At 41.3% G+C, this 21,893-nt stretch overlaps 1 protein-coding gene across 5 annotated transcripts in view; it reads right to left on the bottom strand.

Annotated features, from left to right (window-relative positions):
- Window positions 1–21,893, bottom strand: part of RBM6 (RNA binding motif protein 6) — a 483,691-nt gene that overhangs the window by 187,904 nt on the left and 273,894 nt on the right. The window lies entirely within an intron of this gene.

Genomic DNA, 21,893 nt, shown 5'->3' with positions numbered 1-21,893 from the left:
ATCCCCAAAACATGACCATTTATTTGAGAACTCGGTTTTGCAATACACATGCTGGCTAGCAAGCATCAGCAGCCAGTGAATGCATTTTGAATGCTTCATATCATGAAGATAACTAGACTTCAATCTTCAGCATATAAAATACTCAAGATGGTGTTACCATCCTTTTTTGCAGCATGTCAAGATACACAAAGATATCAAACACATAGGGAACACTTCACTCCAAGGGGTTACATACATGCATAAGTTATTAATAACTATCACGCAAGCTGTCAATCTTGCTTGGCTGACGGGAGATAGGGAAGGTAATTTTTAAAAATATTTCCATGGGTAAAACAGTCCTTTACCCACAGAAATGGCCTTTAACAAAATTGCCCACCTGATGCATGCATGTTTACCCAGACTGAGATGTATTTCCAGGGCCAAGATTAGTGCAGAGTCTACACTTATTCATATACTTTGTATTTTCCAAAGTAGGTTGGTATATTTTCCTGAAAAATATCTGCACATAAATAAGTAGGTATAAATGTGCAGATAGTTTTGGAAAAACTTTGAAATATGGCATAACTAATGTGTGTATTTGATTTCAAAATTAGGCAGACTTTTACATAATTATTCCCACAGTCATCATTACAGGCGATCAACTATTTGTCAGCTAAAGAGCAGATCATTTAATTTCTCTAAATATTATTTGTAATTTTAATAAGTGCCAACAAAGTAATTCTTCTCTACCTACTGTGCTACTTAATGCTAGATCAGTTAGAGCTTAAGTGATTAGAATCTGATTTAATCTTAGATAATGTAGCCATATTTTTTTATAACAAACTTGTTTTGAAGAGCATGATAGGGTCATTTTAACATAACTGTGCCCTTCTCTCCTTCTACTTCTACTACTACTACTACATCAGTCACAGATAAATGTGGAGAAGTGGCTGTGAGTTTTCTAGCTGTGTACCTGGTGCCTCTCCCGAGGTGGCTGGAGCTGAATGCTTACTTTTAAAGATGAACATTTTCAAATACCAGGATTGTATATGGTTTAATGTTGGGCCAGGAACTAATTTCTTATATAATCCAGCTTTACATTCGGGCATAAAGAATTCTAATTTCATTGTAGTAGGAGATTTTAATTTACACCAACATGACAGGTACAAACACCTTAGCAGAACTTAATTCCTGCGTTCTCAGAGAGCTTTCATATACTGTCTGGCCCATCAATACATCAAGTCACATGGCCTGATCATTCTTTTGCAAACAAGGATGACAAATGTTTTCCTGCTACTTTCTCCTCTTCAAATCAGATTTTGTGGCTATATGAAGGAAATTAGATCAGGATATATAGTGGCTTACAAAAGTATTCAACACCCAAAAAGTCAGCAGATACAGTATGTGGATTACAAATGACACTTACAAAGATTTTTCCAAACAATATGTTTGTTGGAAACCAGTATGCTCTTAAAGTAAATTTTCAAAGTCACAATTCATTATTTCTTTGCTTTCAGATTCAACAGCCATTGTAATGTTGCTTCCACTTCTACCCTCTTCTGAGGGGAGTTGTATAGAGAGACCATGAAGGCATCCGGAGGAATGTGAAGAAATTCTAGAGCATACCAGTCCTGAATCACTCTGAGAACCCACTGATCCAAGTAATCTGGACTCACCTGTATAAAAATGGGATAGGCGACCATCTATCTCCTGCACCAACAGGTGAGCCCACAAACATTCATTAGGATGACCAAGAGGATTCACCTCCGGAGCCTGAATCCTTTCAAGGTCCTTGGCGCAAAAGGGCTGAGACCTACAGAAGGGATGGGACCTCTGGGAAGAACCTCCCCTATAAGGCCAAAAACGCTGGTAGTCTCAAGTGTGGCCAGTCGCCCAAAAAGACCAGGCAACGGATTTCTTGTCCTCTGGCAATCGAGGGACCTGGGTCTCTCCCCATTTACTTTGCATTTTTTCCAATTCACTGCCAATTCACTGCCCTTGAAGGGTAGCTTGGTAAGATAAGACTTTGAAATAGTTTCTGCGGACCAGTTGCGCAGCCACAGCTGCCACCGGGCCACAATAACTGAAGCAGCTCCTCTGGCAGCTTTGCGTACCAAGTCACAGCTCCCATCAGCCAAGAAGGCTTGGTTCTACATAAGTCCAAGATCAGACCCAGTGCCACCAGATTCTTGACAAAAACGCAAGGTAGCCCGAGCTATCAAGGTGCAATTTGCAAGTTCACTGTCACTGCCTGAAAGGCTTGCTTTAGGATAGCCTCAATCCTCCTATCCTGATCATCCTTCGATGTTGCACCTCCCTCTACCAAGATGGTGGTACGTTTCGTGACAGAATACAAGGTGGCATCCATACTAGGGAAACGCAATTGCTCTCTGGCCTGCGGGTTGAAGGGGTATAAACCCAACCAAGATGCATCCCCCTTTAAAGACACCTCTGGTGCACTCCATTCCAGAAAGAAACAAGAAGCCTTGTGCAGGGTGACCAAAATAGAATGCTTCTTCTGCATCCCCAAGGAGTCAGGCCCAGCCACTCTGAGGGTCTTCAAGGACTGAGAGATCAAACCCTGCAACTCATCTTTCTGAAAGAAACCAAGAAGAGTTCTATATGGCTCCAAATCTGGGGGAATGTCTGCTTTCTCACCAGGAGCATCACCCCCATCATCATTGGTATCATGATCTACCTGCATTCGAGCTCTGTCAGACCACACTGCGCCGTGGAAACTGGCAGAGGAGTACTCTGATTGCACCTTAGTAGGTACTGCTGATTCAGAAGACCGGCCCTGGAAGAATTCTACCCAGGAAAAGGATGAGCCCATTCCAGGCTCCATAGGCCCGAACCTGATGTCCTGAGAGTTAATGTTCCCTGAGGACTCAACCCGTGGATCAATCAAGGGAGGGGACATCCCTGCCGGGTCTCCCTCGGTCCCATTCTCCTCAGGCCAAGAAGATGGATAATCGCCGACAAAATAAGGTGGTGGTAAATCTCCCCGAGCATCCAGGTAGTGCCGACACAGGCTAAGAAAACTCCAACTGAACGGCCCTGATGTGGCATGCAGCACAAATATGCACTGAGGCTTCTTTGCAGCAGGCGCCCTAACTGTAAGCATGCAGACCAATAAAGGCTCGTGCCTAGATTACCCGTGCATATAAGCCACGCACAAAAAATGGGCATCCAAGCACATGCGCCTAGGCCGCTCGTCCAAGTGGATGCCCAAACTGGATGCCTGTACCGGTGGCTAAGCTAGATGCACAAGATGTGCCTCCAGAAGGAAGAACACCCAAACTGGACGCACCAACGAGAATGAACACAGACACGGACATGCAGGTGCAAGCCAATGGCCTGCAGCAAAAAACGCACAAAACTACCCTACGGCCTACCACACGCCAAAATGGGGAAAGCCTGGGAGTGGGGCCTGCACTCTCTCTTCACAGAACTCCCCAGATATGTGAGGACAGCCGAATGCCGAGGAAACAGACCCTTCTCCTGCTTTCTGCCTTTTCACTGGCTGAGAGCAGGAAACGGTTCTAGCAATGGAGGAAGAGGGCTAACGCCTTCACCGCCAAGTCTCTCTTGGCCTGCAACCGCCAATTCGAATTTAGGTCCATGCCAGTCAAGGCTACCACACTGCAGGCACTCTACTGAGGAAGGGAAAGCATGGTGTCACCTTAGGAGGCAAGCAGTGCTGCATAGACATCTTGTCTTTCCAATACCTCCTTTCCAATTTAAAAAAAAAATTTTTTTTTTTAAACACTCAGGCAATCCCCGAAGGGAAATGCATGTCCACCAACTGCTGGAGATGAAGAATACTGGTGGGATGATGTCAGGGTGGGATTATATAGCCATGACGTCAGTTTTTGCTCCATCTCCATCTGCTGGCAGAGGTGCATATCTCACTCAAGGGTATTGACCTGCCCGAACGCAGAGGAATGTCCTATTGTGGATTGCAAACGGGTTAAAATTTAGGAAACAGACAGTATGATTAAATGGTCAGTTTTCTCAGTGGAGAAAGGTAAACAGTGGACTTCTTCAGGGATCTGAACTAGGACTGGTGCTTTTTAATATACTTATAAATGGTCTGGAAAGGGGAACGAGTGAGGTGATAAAATTTGTAGACACAAATATTTCAAGTTAAATCACAAGCGAATTGTGAAAAATTGCAGGAGGACCTTTCAAGATTGGATATCCAAATAGCAGTTGAAATTAATGTGGACAAGTGCAAAGTGATGCACATGGGGAAAAGTAACCCACACTAGTTACATCATGATAGGTTCCCTATTAGGAGTTATCACCCAAGAAAAGGATCTGGGCATCATAGTGGACAATACTTTGAAATCCTTGGTTTAGTGTGTGGTGGCTGTGAAAAAAGCAACCAATGTAGGAAATTATTAGGAAAAGAATAGAGAATAAAATGGAGAATGTCATAATGCCTCTACATCAGGGCTCCCTAAACTTGTACTGGGGAACCCAGAACCAGTTGGGTTTTTAGGATATCCACAATGAATAAGCATGAGATAAATTTACATATCATGGAGACTCAGTAATTGCAAATTTATCTCATGCATACTCATGGCAGATATCCAGAAAACCCAATTGGCTGTGGGGATCCCAGGACAAGTTTGGAAAGACCTGCTCTATAGTGAGGCCACACCTGAAGCACTGTGTGCAGTTCTGGTCACCGCAGATCAAAAAAGATATAGTTGCATTGGAAAAAGTACAGAGAAGGGTGACCAAAATGATAAAGGGGATGGTTCTGCTCCACTTTGAGAAAAGGCTAAAGAGATTAGCAGTTTAGCTTGGAGAAGAGATGGCTGAGGGGAGATAAGGTCTATAAAATCATAAATGGAATAAAACGAGTAAATGTAAATAAGTTATTTACTCTTTCAAAAAATACAAAGACTAGGGATGCTCCAAGAATAATAAATAGCACATTCAATAGAAATTGGAGAAAACTCTTTTTCACTCAAAGTACAATTAAGCTCTGTGAATTCATTGTCAGAGGATATGATTAAGGCAGTTAGCCTAGTCAGGTTTAAAAAAGGTTTGGACAAGTTCCTGGAGAAGTCCATAAACTGGTATTAACTAAGAGACTTAGGAAACAGCCACTATTTATCACTGCATGATAGCAACATGGGATCTATTTCTATCTGGGATCTTGCCAGGTATCTGTGACCTCAATTGGCCACTGTTTGAAACAGGATATTGGGCTGATGGACCCTCGCTCTGACCCAATATGGAAATTTTTATAAACCTCCCTAGTAGAAAGAATTTTTCCATGCCTATTAAAAAGCAACAATTCACCCAATTTTCAAAAACTGTCAATATATGCCAAAAAAATTGAAAACTATAAGCTGGTTTCGAATCTACTTCTATTAGGTAAACTAACAAATGTATTGGCCATCAATTGCAGGCATTTTTAGATAATTTTACATTATGGACCCCTTCCAGCCGGCCTTTCACAAAGGATATGGTAATGAAACAATATTGGTTTCACTGATGGATAATGTGTTAGCTAATAGACAAAAGAGGTTCAGCTATTATCATCATCCTTGAATTATCCCTTAGCTTTTGACAACTTATACTCTGTTTTAGGATTGCGCCTTGCAGAAATTGGGTTGGGGGAACTATACTGAAATGACTGCAATAATGTTTAAGTGAGAGAACTCAGCAGGTTATGATAGATGGAAAGTGTTCTAAGATAAAACCATTTCTTTATGTGATGCTATAAGGGACAGTTTTGTGGCCTCTTGTTCTACATTTATAGCCATCTCGCTAATAATGTTATGTGGACTTTTCCTTCATGAACTTGTCCAAACCTCATTTATGCCAAGAAGTTTTTTTGAGTAAATCAGAAAGAAAACTCATGGTCACATAGTTAACAGTGAAATACAATGGTAAACATTTCTCTTCGCAACCAATTACATCCATCAGGTCACTTTTTTTTTTTTTTTTTTGGGTAAGATCCCCACTCCAGTTTCTCGCCAACCCTTGTTTCCCCACCCTCCGCCCCTTCCTCCTCCCCCCCTCGCCCCCTTTTCCCCCCCTGCCCCTCTCCTATGGCTTATTTAAGCTATAGAACTTAAAAAATAATACCAAGTTGATTAGGTAGAAACCTCCTCACATGCTCGGCAAAGTCAGATATTAAAGGTATTTAAGATTAAGCTCTATGGACAGTGCGGAAGTGCTTGAATGTAGAGCTCCCAGATGTGCAGAAATTTTCGTCGGTGGAGAGCTGATGTTCGAGCCAGTGGTGCCTCCAGCTGTATCAGGTCGTGCAATTGGTTGCGCCATGTCCAATAGGAGGGAGGGTCTACTGAACGCCACTGCAAAAGAATTACCTTTTTCCCCACACAAAAGGCCTTATGCATGAACATCCGAGGCCCCCATTTACGTATTTGCGGGGTTGGGATGAGGCCAAGAGCACTAATTGAGGTCCCGGAGTCAAGTTAACTTTCAATAAACCAGACAAATATTGCAATAGGCGCCCCTAAAATCGCCGAATTAAATAAAAGCCCCAAAACATATGCAGTAAAGTGTCCGTCTCTCGTTTACATTTCCCACAACATATAGAGACTTCGATTTTATAATGCGCCATGTTAAGAGGAGTATAGGCACGCCACAAGAATTTAGATTGTAACTCCCGGAAATACACATTTATGGCCACTTGAGAGATGGAACAGAAACCCCGTTTTATCTGATCACGTTACTAAATTCTCGGCCTCCCTATTCCATCTTGAGGCCAAAAGCGCAAGCACTCCCCTCATCGGGACCGTTGGTTAGCTGTTTATAGTAATGTGCTAGAGCGGGACTCTGTCTGGTGTATAGCAAAAAACTCAGCCCTAGTCTCAAAGTGTTGAGGTGATTTAGAATCTGCAGGCAGGGTTCTAAAATAGTGCCGCAATTGCAGGTAGGAAAAAACATGCTGCTTTGGCAAAGTATATTGCGCAGATATGGAGGCAAATGGTAATAAGTGGCCTTCTGCATCCAGCACATGCCCCAAATATATGATGCCTTTGGATGTATATTCTTGAAAATCCACTGTGTGAGATCCTGGCTGGAAATCCACATTACCTCATAGGGGAAGAAAATAGGCACACTGTCGTAGAAGGGAAAGAATCCTAGTGACTCGTCGCCACGCCCAGCGAATCAGATACAGCAAATGTGTGAGTATTGAGAAGAGTCTCCGCGTAGGGTTAATGGCTTGCAGAACATACCGGGGTTCCAAACTCCCCATTAAAGTTTTTTCAGCCGCGAGGTTAATATAAGTCGATTCGCACAGCAACCAATCTCTGGCCACACGGAGGTTCCTGGCCACATTGTATAGTTTCATATTTGGAATATTCAAGCCTCCCCATCCCATTCGCAGTTGAAGGTATCAGAACTGAATGCAGGATTTCCTCCCTCCCTCCCCATAAAAAAAGACCGCAGCGCCTTTTCCAGAGACCAGTGATCATGCCGTTTAATCACCAAGGTCAAGTTTTGAATTAAATAAAGCCACTTGGGCAGAAGAATCATCTTATAGAGGTTCACTCGTCCCATCAAAGATAGCGGGAGTGATTTCCACATGGCCAGACGCGTCACTGATGACCGGAGAAGGGGAGACATTCATATATCAGGTGGAGCTGGGTCGAGAGATAAATCCCCAGATATTTTAGTTGGCTGTCTGCCCATTTCAAAGGGAATGAGTTTCCCCAATTAGTAAGCACAGAATCAGGATAGGCCAGAGCTTCCAATTTCCCGATATTTAATTTAAGTTCCGAAAAACGCCCAAAGTCATGAAAGAGCTGTAATAGGATCGGTAAGGAGGAACCGGGGGGGGGGGGGGGTGTTAAAAAGCTAGGATGTCATTCACAAAAGCGGCATATTTAAAAGTTTCCGAGCAAAATATCACTTCCCGCACTCCTCTATTCGCCTGGATGGCCAACAAGAGGGGCTCCAACTGTAAAAGAAACAACAAGGGTGAGAGAGGACAACCCTGTCGGGTGCCTCGGGAGATGTAAAAGGGCTCCAACTGGGATGCATTAGCCACCAGGATGGCCATCGGGGAATGATATAGTAGCTGTAGTGCATTATAGAAAAATCCCGTGATACCTCTAAACCTCATTTAAACTCCACCATTCTAGTCATCTTGACCACATCTTCTGGCATCAGAGTCCACAGCTTGATTGTGTTTAATGCTTGAACAAGTTCAAGTCCTTCCATGATTTTGTAGACCTCTATCATATCCCCCCTCAGTCGTCTCTTCTCCAAACTGAATAGCCCTAACTTTTTTAGCCTTTCCTCATAGTGCAGCCGTTCCATGCCCCTTATCATTTTGGTCACCCTTCTCTGCACTTTCTCCATTGAAACTATATATTTTTTTTGAGATATGGTGACCAGAACTGCACACAGTATATATATTGGTTATTTAGTCTCTCAGATAATAGAAGGACCAGGGGGGCAATCCATGAAGTTAGCAAATAGCTCATTTAAAACAAAACGAAGAAAAATCTTTTTCACTCAGCGCATAGTTAAGCTCTGGAATTCATTGCCAGAGGATGTGGTTACAGCAGTTAGTGTAACTGGGTTTAAAAATATGTTTGGATAAGTTCCTAGAAGACAAATCCATAAACTGCAATAGTAGTGTGTGATTTATTTGATGCTTGGGTACTTGCCAGGGTCTTGTGTCTTGGATTGGCCCACTGTTGGAAACAGGAGTTTGGGCTTGATGGACCCTTGGGTCTGATCCTGTATGGCATATCTTATGTTATGTTCTTATGTGCATTAAGTGAAAAAGTGCATTTTATGATTTGTTTTAAATCAGTAGTTAGTTTTTAAGAGAGTAAATGATCATGCATTATTTACCTATTCTATCCCACCCATGATCTTGTAAATATCTACCATGTCCCTTTCTCAGTCATCTCTTTTCCACACTAAAGAGTCCGAACCTGTGTAGTGCATCTCTTCCTATAAAAGTTCTTTAATATTTTGCTGCCCTTCTCTGCACCTTTTACTAGTTATGCCATGTTTTTCTTGTCATGGATTTACCTGCCATGCAGCTTCTCCATGTCCTAGTCTTGTATGCTATGAATCCTCCTCATCTGCAGAGGCCTTCAGTGAGCCTCATCACCAGCCATTTAATCCTACTCTGTTTCCTGTCTTTTAGCCAGTTTGTAATCCCCCTATCCCATGACTTTTTACTCTTCCTAGAAGCCTCTCATGAGGAACTTTGTCAAACGCCTTCTGAAAATCCAAGTACACTACATCTCCTGGTTCACCTTTATCCACATGTTTATTAACTCCTTCAAAAACGTGAAGCAGATTTGTGAGGGAAGACTTGCCTTGGGTAAAGCCATGCTGACTTTGTTCCATTAAACCATATCTTTCTATAAGTTCTGTGATTTTGATGTTTAGAACACTTTCCACTATTTTTCCTGGCACTGAAGTCAGGCTAACCGGTCTGTAGTTTCCCGGATCGCCCCTGGAGCCCTTTTTAAATATTGGGCTTACATTAGCTATCCTACAGTCTTCAGGTACAATGGATGATTTTAATGATAGGTTACAAATTTTACTAATAGATCTGAATTTCATTTTTTAGTTCCTTCAGAACTCTGGAGCGTATACCATCCGGTACAGGTGACTTACTACTTTTCAGTTTGTCAATCAGGCCAACCTGATCTGAAGACGGCAAAGCAATGTGACAAGGCGATAGCTAAAGTCAGAAGAATGCTGGGCTGCATAGATAGAGGAATAAAAGTAAGAAAAAGGAAGTGATAGTCCCCTTGTACAGGTCCTTGGTCAGGCCTCACCTGGAGTATTGTTTTCAGTTCTGGAGATGGTGTCTCAAAAGGGACAGAGACAGGATGGAGGTGGTCCAGAGAAGGGTAACAAAAAATGGAGGGGGTTCTCCATCAAATAACTTATGAGGAGAGGTTGAAGGACCTAAATATGTATACCCTAGAGGAGGGGAGATATGATACAGACCTTCAGATACCTGAAAGGTTTTAATGATGCACAATTTACAAACTTTTTCTGTTGAACTAAAGGTCACTAATGGAGATAAAGTTGGATTCTACTCCTTAAAGAGACCTGGAGGACAGTCTGACTGAACCTACTGCTGTATCGTGAGAATGTCTAAACAATAATGGGAAAGTAAATGTATGACGAGAAGGCCAAGTTGTAGCCTTGCAAATCTACTCAATCGAAGCAGACCTTAGGCCACTAATGCAGCCATAGCTCCGACATTATGAGCCTTTAACAGGCTCTTCTGGAGTCAGATCTGTTTGGACATGAAAGGAGATGCAATCTGTTATCCAACTGGAAATGGTACATTTGATTATAGCAAGCCCAAGCCTATTAGATTTAAATGAAACAAAATGTTAGGTGGACTCTGGTCTTTGGTCTACCAAAAGTAGAAAACAATAGATCTTTTGTAATCCAGGCCATGTAGTGCCTATTCACCTTTATGAGCATGGGGCCTGGGATAAAATGTGGTAGAATGATTGACTGGTTAAGGTGGAAATTCAACACCATCTTAAGCAGGAACTTGAGATGCATGCACTGCACCAACCTACTACAAAGTTAGCACAAGGTGAATAAGTCACTAGGCCATGAAGCTTGCGGTAATTGAAGGATGAAGTTATTGACACAAAAATATGAGCTTTCAAGTCAGGTAACTGAGTCCCAAGAGTTCAGAGGCTCAAAAGAGATTTTCATCATCTGGGTAAGAACCTTGTTGAGGTTCCATGATACTACAAGTAACTTAATGAGAGGCCTTAACTGAAGCAATCCTCTCATAAATCAAACTAAAGCCTATACAGAGATAGTATTTCCTTCTACATGATGGCAATGAGCACAATTGCACTAAGGTGAACCCTACCACAGCTGATTTCAAGACTGGACTCTGAAAGACATAGAAAGTACTTAAACAGTGTTTGTATAGAACAAGAGACGCTATCTGTTTTTACACCAGACAGCAAACCTCCTCCCTTTGAATTTATAAGATCTTCTAGAAGCCAGAAGGATCTGAGACACTGTATCAGAGAATCCAAAGGAATACATCATTTTGTTCTCAATATCCAAGAAGTGAGGGCCAGAGACTGATAGCTGGGATGAAACAATGTTTCTGAAGAAGTAGAAACTCTCTTGGCCAAAAAGGGGATCATAGCTCCTTGTGTTTTCTGCGTTTTACTAAGACCTTTGCAATCAAAGTATCGAAGAATACGCATACAGAAATTCTGTTTCTCAATGAAAAGAGAAGGCATCTGACACTACTCTGCACTCTGACCTCCTGCAGCAGAAAGTGTGTACCTTCTTGTTCAGTGAACAGATCTCTACTGTTTCCCACTCAAATATTTTGTCTGCCACATCCTGATTCAGAACCCAACTGAGTATGTCTGCTAGATGTTCTCTTTTCCTGCCAGGTATGTGGTTCTTAAAGTTGTTCCATGCAAGATGACCAAGTTCCATACCTTACCAGCTTGCTTGTTGAGGTAAAACATAACTACTTGACTGTTGTTATAAGGATGATTTTGTTGGCCACCTCTCTGAAAGCCTTTAGAGATTTCATCACTGTTGTAGCTGCAGAAAGATTTCAAGATACTTTTCCTGAATAAAGCAAGGGCCCAGGTTAGAGAAATTTGTTGTCAGAAGAGTTTGGTGAAGAGTAATTTGGAGTAGTAATCCCATGGCAGACTGACATGGGAAAGCAAAGAAAGTTTCTGAGCTGCTCTTGACCCGGATACATTCTTTCAGTTCCCAAGTGGCTTAATTCCATTAAGACTTTAGGGTTCATTGGGCTTATCTTATGCGAGACATGCCATGGAAGTGATATGAACTGCTGATATATGACCCAACATCCTCAACATTTTCCAGGCTGTTTGCTGATTGAAATACTTCCTTCACATGAACACTAATTCAATGATCCTGAATTAATAGGAAAGAAGAGTTTTGCTAGAGTCATACCAGGCAGAGCTCCAATGAACCTCAATCAAAATGGCAGGGTTACATTGGACTTGAGATAATTTACGGCAAATCTTAACAGCTCCAACACCTGGATGGTAGTGCATATAGATTTGTTTGCCTCTGCCTACGATATAATTTTCATCAGTAAATCATTCAAGAAAGGAAACACACAAAACCCCAGATTGCACAGAAATTCTGCAATGACCATTAAGCATTTTGTGAACACACTAGGGGCTAATGTCAGGTCAAAGAGCAGTTAAGTTTATAGTAAGAATTAGGGAAACTTAGATAACAGCTTTCTTCCTCTGAGCTAGGATTTTCTGGGTGGATATCATCCCAAAATAGAAACAAAGAACATGAAAGCAGATAAAAGCCATATGGTTCATCCACATCTCCAGCTCAGCTTTTTCTCCCTCAGGGCTTGTCACGTGTTCTCTTAATTTCTGATACTATCCTTGTCTCCACCACCTCCACAAGGGGTTATTGCATGCATCCACTATCCTTTCTGAAAATAAATATTTTCTTGGATTACTTCTGAATTATTCCTTTTCAGCCTCATTCCATGTCCCTTCATTCCAGAGCCTCCTTTTCCACTGAAAAGAGGACCACCTTCTGTGCATTTATTCTTTGGAGGTATTTAAATGCTTAAGACATACTTATTTCAGCAAGCTTTTGCAAGATTGACTAGGTTTTTCTTTTTGTTGGCCTCTGTTTTAAAACAGAGTGAATATAAGTTCTGACTAAATCTGGCAGGTTAGATTTTATTATATGAAGCAGAATAACAAGATTATATAGTTGCATGTTTTTGTATTTTTGTTATATTATGAATGTTTTTGTGTATGCTGCCTTGAACTGGGTTGAAATATGACATATAAAGTTTTAAATAGAAATAAATAATGTGTCTATTCTATCTCCCCTTACCTCCAGGGTATAGATGTTTTAGATATTTAGCAGCTGGGTCTGTCTGGCAGGTTGCAAGTACAATAATTATTCACTCATGTAGCCAGGTCTGTCTGACAGGCTATGTAGGTGACCTAGGAGACCATACAGCCTTGTGGTTTGACATGGTAAGAGGAAAAGGGAATTGGAGTGCTAAGAAGACAGACAGCAAAAATTGCCCTGGAAAGGGAGAGATATCTTATAAGCAATCATGCTCCAAGGCTGACAGCCAAGATACATCCTTACCAGCATAGAAGAAGATAGGTAGGTAGACTTGATGGCTCATTGGTCTTTTTCTGCCATCACCTAATATGTTATGTTTTAGACAGCACAGACAGTCTCTTTTGTTTATACAAGGAATAATGGAACCAAAAGAAATCATCTTGAACTTTTTTCCAAGGTAAATTTGTTCAAGGCCCTTAGGCCAAGGATGGTAGAGTATCCTCCAGTTGCATAGGTTATAGCATTTCCTGAATTGAAAGGGAAACAGATTACCCCTTGGGAGGGTGAGTTGATAGGATTCTCAATAAATAAAATCTGTAGCCATCCTTTTTTTTTTTAATCCAGATAACTCACCTGTTGACTTGAGTAGAGGCCAATGTTTTGCATAATTCCTCAGCCTTCCCCCAACAGGCAAGTCTTCTAGCATGGAGACTGGGATTCTGGATTTGCTCTCTGAAACTGGTCAAAAACCAGTCCATTGTTTCCTCTGGTTTGTAGAATGGGTAGGGCTGGCAATACTAGGTTTAAAAACCATGTTTCAGCACAGAGTGGCAAACAGCATTGCATTTTCATGCCCCACAAAGAAATTTAAGATCAGCTAACAAGAGCCTACTAACCATTCCATCTATTCAAAGTAGTCATTTATCTGAGGTGAGAGATTGAAAGTGTTCTATTACAGGACCAAAACTGTGGAATTCTTTACCAGAAGATATAACAATACAAAAAAAATCTAAAAGCCTTTTAAAAAACAACGCATGGTTCGGTGACAGGTATCTTCAAAGGATACTAATGATGCATTAGAATTAGGGCATCCCGACAGTGAGGTTCCAATAATAAGAAAAGTAGTCCAAGTGCCTGTAACTAAAAACTCACCTGAGCTTAAAAATTCTAACTTATCCCTATCAATTAAAAAGCAGAATGAAAATACAAACAAAAAACAAACTTTGAAATGTTTGTATCCTAATGCCAGAAGTCTAAGTAGTAAGATGGGAGAATTAGAATTTATAGCAGTGAATGATGACAGACTTAATTGGCATCTCAGAGACATGGTGGAAGGAGGATAACCAGTGGGACAGTGCTATACCGGGGTACAAATTATATCGCAATGACAGAGAGGAGCACCCGGGAGGTGGTGTGGCGCTTTATGTCCGGGATGGCATAGAGTCCAACAGGATAAACATCCTGCATGAGACTAAATGCAAAATTGAATCTTTATGGGTAGAAATCCCTTGTGTGTCGGGGAAGACTATAGTGATAGGCGTATACTACCATCCACCTGGTCAAGATGGTGAGACGGACAGTGAAATGCTAAGAGAAATTAGGGAAGCTAACCAAATTGGTAGTGCGGTAATAATGGGAGACTTCAATTACCCCAATATTGACTGGGTAAATGTATCATCGGGACACGCTAGAGAGATAAAGTTCCTGGATGGAATAAATGATAGCTTTATGGAGCAATTGGTTCAGGAACAGACGAGAGAGGGAGCAATTTTAGATCTAATTCTCAATGGAGCACAGGACTTGGTGAGAGAGGTAACGGTGGTGGGGCCACTTGGCAATAGTGGTCATATGGTCAAATTTGAATTAATGACTGGAAGAGGAATAGTATGCAAATCCACGGCTCTTGTGCTAAACTTTCAAAAGGGAAACTTTGATAAAATTAGAAAAATTGTTAGAAAAAACCTGAAAGAAGCAGCTATAAAAGTAAAAAATGTGCAAGAGGCATGGTCATTGTTAAAAAATATCATTCTAGAAGCACAGTCCAGATGTATTCCACACATTAAGAAAGGTGGAAAGAAGGCAAAACGATTACCGGCATGGTTAAAAGGGGAGGTGAAAGAAGCTATTTTAGTCAAAAAATCTTCATTCAAAAATTGGAAAAAGGATCCAATAGAAGAAAAAAGGATAATACATAAACGTTGGCAAGTTAAATGTAAGACATTGATAAGACAGGCTAAGAGAGAATTTGAAAAGAAGTTGGCCGTAGAGGCAAAAACTCAAAGTAAAAACTTTTACAAAAATGTATCTGAAGCAGAAAGCCTGTGAGGGAGAGTCAGTTGGACCAATAGATGATCGAGGGGTTAAAGGGGCACTTAGAGAAGATAAGGCCATCATGGAAAGATTAAATGATTTCTTTGCTTCGGTGTTTACTGAAGAAGATGTTGGGGAGGTACACGTACTGGAGAAGGTTTTCATGGGAAATGATTCAGATGGACAATCAAATCACGGTGAACCTAGAAGATGTGGTAGAACTGATTGACAAACTGAAGAGTAGTAAATCACCTGGACCGGATAGTATACACCCCAGAGTTCTGAAGGAACTCAAAAATGAAATTTCAGACCTATTAGTAAAAATTTGTAACCTATCATTAAAATCATCCATTGTACCTGAAGACTGGAGGATAGCTAATGTAACCCCAATATTTAAAAAGGGCTCCAGGGGCGATCCGGGAAACTACAGACCGGTTAGCCTGACTTCAGTGCCAGGAAAAATAGTGGAAAGTGTTCTAAACATCAAAATCACAGAACTTATAGAAAGATATGGTTTAATGGAACAAAGTCAGCATGGCTTTACCCAAGGCAAGTCTTCCCTCACAAATCTGCTTCACTTTTTTGAAGGAGTTAATAAACATGTGGATAAAGGTGAACCAGTAGATGTAGTATACTTGGATTTTCTGAAGGCGTTTGACAAAGTTCCTCATGAGAGGCTTCTATGAAAAGTAAAAAGTCATGGGATAGGTGGTGATGTCCTTTCGTGGATTGCAAACTGGCTAAAAGACAGGAAACAGAGTAGGATTAAATGGACAATTTTCTCAGTGGAAGGGTGTGGGCAGTGGAGTGCCTCAGGGATCTGTATTGAGACCCTTACTTTTCAATATATTTATAAATGATCTGGAAAGAAATACGACGAGTGAGAATCAAATTTGCAGATGATACAAAATTGTTCAGAGTAGTTAAACCACAAGCAGATTGTGATAAATTGCAGGAAGACCTTGTGAGACTGGAAAATTGGGCATCAAAATGGCAGATGAAATTTAATGTGGATAAGTGCAAGGTGATGCATATAGGGAAAAATAACCCATGCGATAGTTACACAATGTTAGGTTCCATATTAGGTGCTACAACCCAAGAAAGAGATCTAGGCGTCATAGTGGATAACACATTGAAATCGTCGGTTCAGTGTGGTGCGGCAGTCAAAAAAGCAAACAATGTTGGGAATTATTAGAAAGGGAATGGTGAATAAAATGGAAAATGTCATAATGCCTCTGTATCGCTCCATGGTGAGACCGCACCTTGAATACTGTGTACAATTCTGGTCGCCGCATCTCAAAAAAGATATAATTGCGATGGAGAAGGTACAGAGAAGGGCTACCAAAATGATAAGGGGAATGGAACAGCTCCCCTATGAGGAAAGACTAAAGAGGTTAGGACTTTTCAGCTTGGAAAAGAGACGGCTGAGGGGGGATATGATAGAAGTGTTTAAAATCATGAGAGGTCTAGAACGGGTAGATGTGAATCGGTTATTTACTCTTTCAGATAATAGAAAGACTAGGGGGCACTCCATGAAGTTAGCATGTGGCACATTTAAAACTAATCGGAGAAAGTTCTTTTTTCCTCAACGCACAATTAAACTCTGGAATTTGTTGCCAGAGGATGTGGTTAGTGCAGTTAGTATTTATTTATTTATTTAAAAACTTTTCTATACCATCGTTTAGTAGTATACCATCACAACGGTTTACAGAAAGGCACATAAATAAGTCTGGTTAGGATTATAAATTAGCTAGTAGGTGCCAATAAAGTTTCGGTTACATGATTCAAATAATATACGCTATTTGGATTGTGGAATGGAAATTCCATTCATATGAATAATAGGATATCCATATATGAGAATACTGTACTCTTAAATTAATCTATAGCTGTGTTTAAAAAAGGATTGGATAAGTTCTTGGAGGAGAAATCCATTACCTGCTATTAATTAAGTTGACTTAGAAAATAGCCACTGCTTTTACTAGCAACGGTAACATGGAATAGACTTAGTTTTTGGGTACTGTTGGAAACAGGATGCTGGGCTTGATGGACCCTTGGTCTGACCCAGTATGGCATGTTCTTATGTTCTTATGGTTATTCAAAATGGTATTTGAGATAGATTCTGCTCATTAATAAAAGGAGGGAAAATGATTGCAAGAGAACTGTATTTGATAGATGGAAGATGTACAATTTCTTTTTTTATTTATGTATGTTTTGTCAAGTCTTATGTTTTTAAATTTATGAATGTGAATTTTGTGAACCTCCGTGTTTGTTTTGCAGAACGATGGTATAGAAATAAATAAAACAAACATATACCTGACAAAACAACGTGTTCTAACAGTTACACAAACTTAGAAAACTGACCATGCTTTAAACCACTTCTTCACATCTATCATGTGGCACAATCAACAGCTACACCAAGTACTACTTGTCACCGTGGCTTTATTTTTGTGTTTTAGGCTTTATGATTTTTAAAGTTGCTTTGTTCCCTAACAGCACCTATGATTAGACCTTGAACTGCTAGTTTTCAGGTCTGTACTGTAAGTGAAGTCCCCCTGTTAACAAAAGAATTAGAAAAAGCAATAGCTACAAATTCATACTCTTTTCTTCCCTCTGTCAACTGGAATCATTGGAGATGGAACTGTTTAATACTATTTAGTATCTCTTTTCTGCTTTAATACCTTCATAACTTTCTTTTGCTATACTCCTTAACTGTAATAACTTTAAAGACATCCCATGAGATTTGGTGAATTCAAAGAATATCTCCTGGTGCTTTTTTTTTTTTTTTTTTTATTACAAAGCCTTGGAAAAGAAACATTCAGGCCAATTTTAAAACAAACAATACACGCGTGTATTGGTAAGCAAGCAGAGATACATCGAATTTTAAATCATGCGCACACTTGTGCACATATGATTTAAAATACTCTTACAGCGTACAAGTATGCTCCTAATTTTAAGAGATTCCTCGAGCAAACCTACTTTACGTATCTTCCATAGGACTTTGCCGGCTTTAATGTGTGTATGTAAGTGGATTTTAAAACATGCTTGTGAGAGGAACATTTCAAATTAGTCCACTAGTTTCCCAGTCAGTCTTGAGGTCATCCAGATCCCTCTGGTTCTTTATTCTGCACACCCCCCAGTTGATCTGGAGTAAGGTAAAAAAATGCAGGATCTGCAGAGTCGTGTCTCCAGGAGCAGCCATAAAGTTAAGCGGCTAACAAGCCACTGTGTGCTGTGGCTTCTAGTTTTTCAAATATGGAATTACGTGTGTAACAGTTGGCCCTGCCCTAGAACACCCAAACCCCACCCCAGTTCTGCCCTTTTATGTTACTCACACACACACATATATATATATGTGCTAACTTCTGACTTTTAAAACAGGCATTGCTCAAACGCAGCCCACGTACTTGCATATATGGGCTTTTTAGCATGAGCAATGCTTTAAAAATTCAGTCAAAAACCTGGCACCGCTGTAGGGAGGGAAAAGAAAGAGCAGGGAAAGAGAAAAAGGAGTGTGGTAGATGGAGCACAGGAGAAAGGCAAGTTTGCTTACCGTAAACGATGTTTTCTGTAGATTGCAGGATGAATTAGCTGTGATTAGTGGGTGACGATGTAACATTTTGTCCAGCCACGGGATATCCTGCAACCTGCTGCACTCATCTCCATCATCGTGGCTCACATGCCACCGAGAAGCTGTCCCACTTTGTAAGGCTGGGGCCTCCTAGGCACACGCACACAGGGAGCAGTGCCTCTTAAAGGCCCCATTGGGGGGGACGGGGACCCTCAGTCTGTTTCATGTTTTACCTAACTAAGAATGTGTATTTGTAAACCACTGAGAATTTTAGATGGGCAGTCTATACATTTTTTAATAAATGCGCTCTGACAACATCATGCTGCAGAGTATTTAAACTCTCGCCACACTATGACCTGATGCCTCAGCAATATGTCCTCCTGCAGTGCATGTTTATATTGCTGTCTTGTGCTTGCTTTGCCTTGTCACACTGTTTTCTTTGCCTTGCCGTATCCTTGTCCATCCTTGTTGTGCCTTGCCTTATTTGTTTCATCTGTGTTTTGGTCTCCTGTCTTAGTCCTGTCTATCCATCTCTGCCTAACTCCTGGTTTTGGACCACAACTTTGCCCTTGGACTGCCACCTGCCCTGACCTCAGCCTGGACCTCGACACTGCCTGAATCTCCGCCTGCCCCAACCTCAGCCTGGACTTCAATATTATTTGCTAGCTTCCTGCCCAGTCCTCAGCCCGCTACTCAAATTTGTCTGACTGCTCCTTACAGGACACTCGCCTAACTCTACCGGCATCTGGAACCCAAGGACTCAATCTAAGGGGGTTATTGGCATGGGCCTAGTACAATGATGGTGAACTTCAGTCCTCGAGTGCCACAAACAGCCCAGGTTTTCAGGATATCCACAATGAATATGCATGAGAAAGATTTGCATTCAATGGAAGCAGTGCATGCAAATCTCTCATTCATATTCATTGTAGATATCCTGAAAACCTGGCCTGTTTGTGGGACTCGAGGACTGGTGTTCATCACTGGCCTAGTAAGGTTCGCCTGCTAGGCTGAATCAACCATGCCACAACCTTAAGTCTCACATCCATGATAGATGTCATCCAGCAGCACTTCAAGCTAGTAAAGCTTTAAGATCTATTTTGCAGATGCATATATTCCCAAGCGGGCATTGCCTCGGAGTCGCCTCAATGTCAAAGCTAGATTAAGTATAGTCTACTCTCCAGGGAAAAGGGCAATCTCATGGCTAAGTCATCCTGTTATCTATGGAAAACACCATTTCAGGAAGCAAACTTACTTTTTTCTGTCAATAAACAGGGATGAATTGGCTATAATCTGTGGGAAGTCCCAAGCTGAAAGTTGCAGCATAGCGTTTATGGGTAAGCAACCCAAACTCTTATCATGGAGAGCAGACTATTTTTGTAGTATATGGTGCAGCACTGCCTGTCCAACCACACTGACGTAGCTAGGCTCTACGCAGCAATGAGATGTTAACATATGCGCCAATGACCAGGTAGTTGTTCTGCAAATACCTTCAATGGGAACCTCTGAGATTTAGATGTGCACGCGACAAAGCTGCTGCTCTAACCTGGTGAGCTCTAATGGGACTGGTGAGATATGCAGTTTGTAACCCAATTAGATAAGGTCCTTTTAGTTTTGGGTATGCCAAGTCTGGATTGCAGGATACAAGCAGCTGTGATATTTGTCTGTGCGATTGCATGTGATGTTTATAGTAAGCCAGAGCCCTTTGCAGTCCAAAGTACACGGTGCTTTCTTACAGTCATGAGTATGAGGGCGAGGAAAGAAAGTGGGCAGCACGAATGATTGATTTATATGGAACGCAGACACCATTTTTGGCAAAAACTTGGGATGCTTTCTGAGCACCACCTTATAGAAGAATTGCATGTATGGAGTGCAGCATGTAGAAGTGACTGCTACCAAGAAAATGACATTCCATGTTAGATATTTAAAAGATATGGAATCCAGAGGCTCAAATTTAGACTTCATTAGGCAGGTGAGAACCAAGTTTAGGTTCCAGGGTACCAATGGTTTGCGAACTGGTAGATGTAACTGTAAAAGGCTTTTCATAAATCTTGAAATGAATAGATGCCTGGAGAATGGTACGTGGCAATGGCATTGAGGTTCACTTGCATTAATGCTGCTACAACTCCAGATTGCGACAAAAAATGGAGGTACAACAATAGGTGTTTTGGCTCGCAAGTGAATGGGTCTATGCTGCAAGAAGCACATCAGTTTGAATATCCTTCCCATTTGAAGGCGTAGCTACATCTTGTGGATGATTTCCTTGCCGAGAGAAGGATATTTTTAATCTGTTCTGGCAGGACCCAAGCTGCTACGATTATGCACTCAACATCCAGGCCGTGAGATAGAGACTGAAGCACTGGGGGTCGTAGACTGCACTCCTCTTGAGATAGGAGGCATGGGTTGTCTCTCAGATGTATGAGCGGTCTTGTGGACAGTTATACAAGATATGCGTATTACGCTTGCCTGGGCCAAGCTAGTATGATCAAAATCATGGTGGTTTGGTCCTATATAAGTTTTTGCACTGTTCTCACTATAAGTTGTGTAGAAGGGAAAGTGTACATGAGGCCTGTGCCCCAGGTTAGCAGAAACACATCCTGAGTTTTGCATAGTACGCTGGGTAATATGGAGCAGAATTGATTTAATTTCAGGTTCTGTTCCGACACGAATAAGTCAATCCAATGTTGACTCCAAAGCCAGAAAAGATAGTTGGCTATGGATTGTTATAGCAACTACTTATATCAAGATGGAAATTCTGCTGAAGTGATCCGCCAGGGTATTTACTATGCCGGACAATTATGTGGCCTGTAGCGTGGCTTTGCTCTTTATTGCCCAGTGCCATTTAAGAAGGGTCTCTTGGAAAAGAATCCAAGATCCAGTTCTCCCCTGTTAGTTCACATAAAACATGACCACTTGATTGTCCATTTGAATCATGATGTAGTTCCCTTGGAGGATATTTTGTGAAGGCTTGTACTGCACTGCGCATTGCTCTGAGTTCTAAAAAAGTGATATGAAGATAGTATTGAGGGGACCATACACCTTGCATCCTATATGGACCAGTGTGAGCTTCCCAACCTAGGATTGAGGCATCTGTGACTAATACTACTTGGTAAGGGATGGGTTGGAGTGGCATCCCCTCATGTGAAGCACTGCAAACTGTAACTATCTGAAGTAAGATGGACAGATGTATGGAGGGGTT

The sequence above is a fragment of the Rhinatrema bivittatum genome, chromosome 4 (genome assembly GCF_901001135.1).
Source record: "Rhinatrema bivittatum chromosome 4, aRhiBiv1.1, whole genome shotgun sequence".
Lineage (NCBI taxonomy): Eukaryota > Metazoa > Chordata > Amphibia > Gymnophiona > Rhinatrematidae > Rhinatrema > Rhinatrema bivittatum.
Note: the sequence above shows the minus strand (reverse complement) of the source record. Positions and strands in the feature narration are given on the sequence as shown.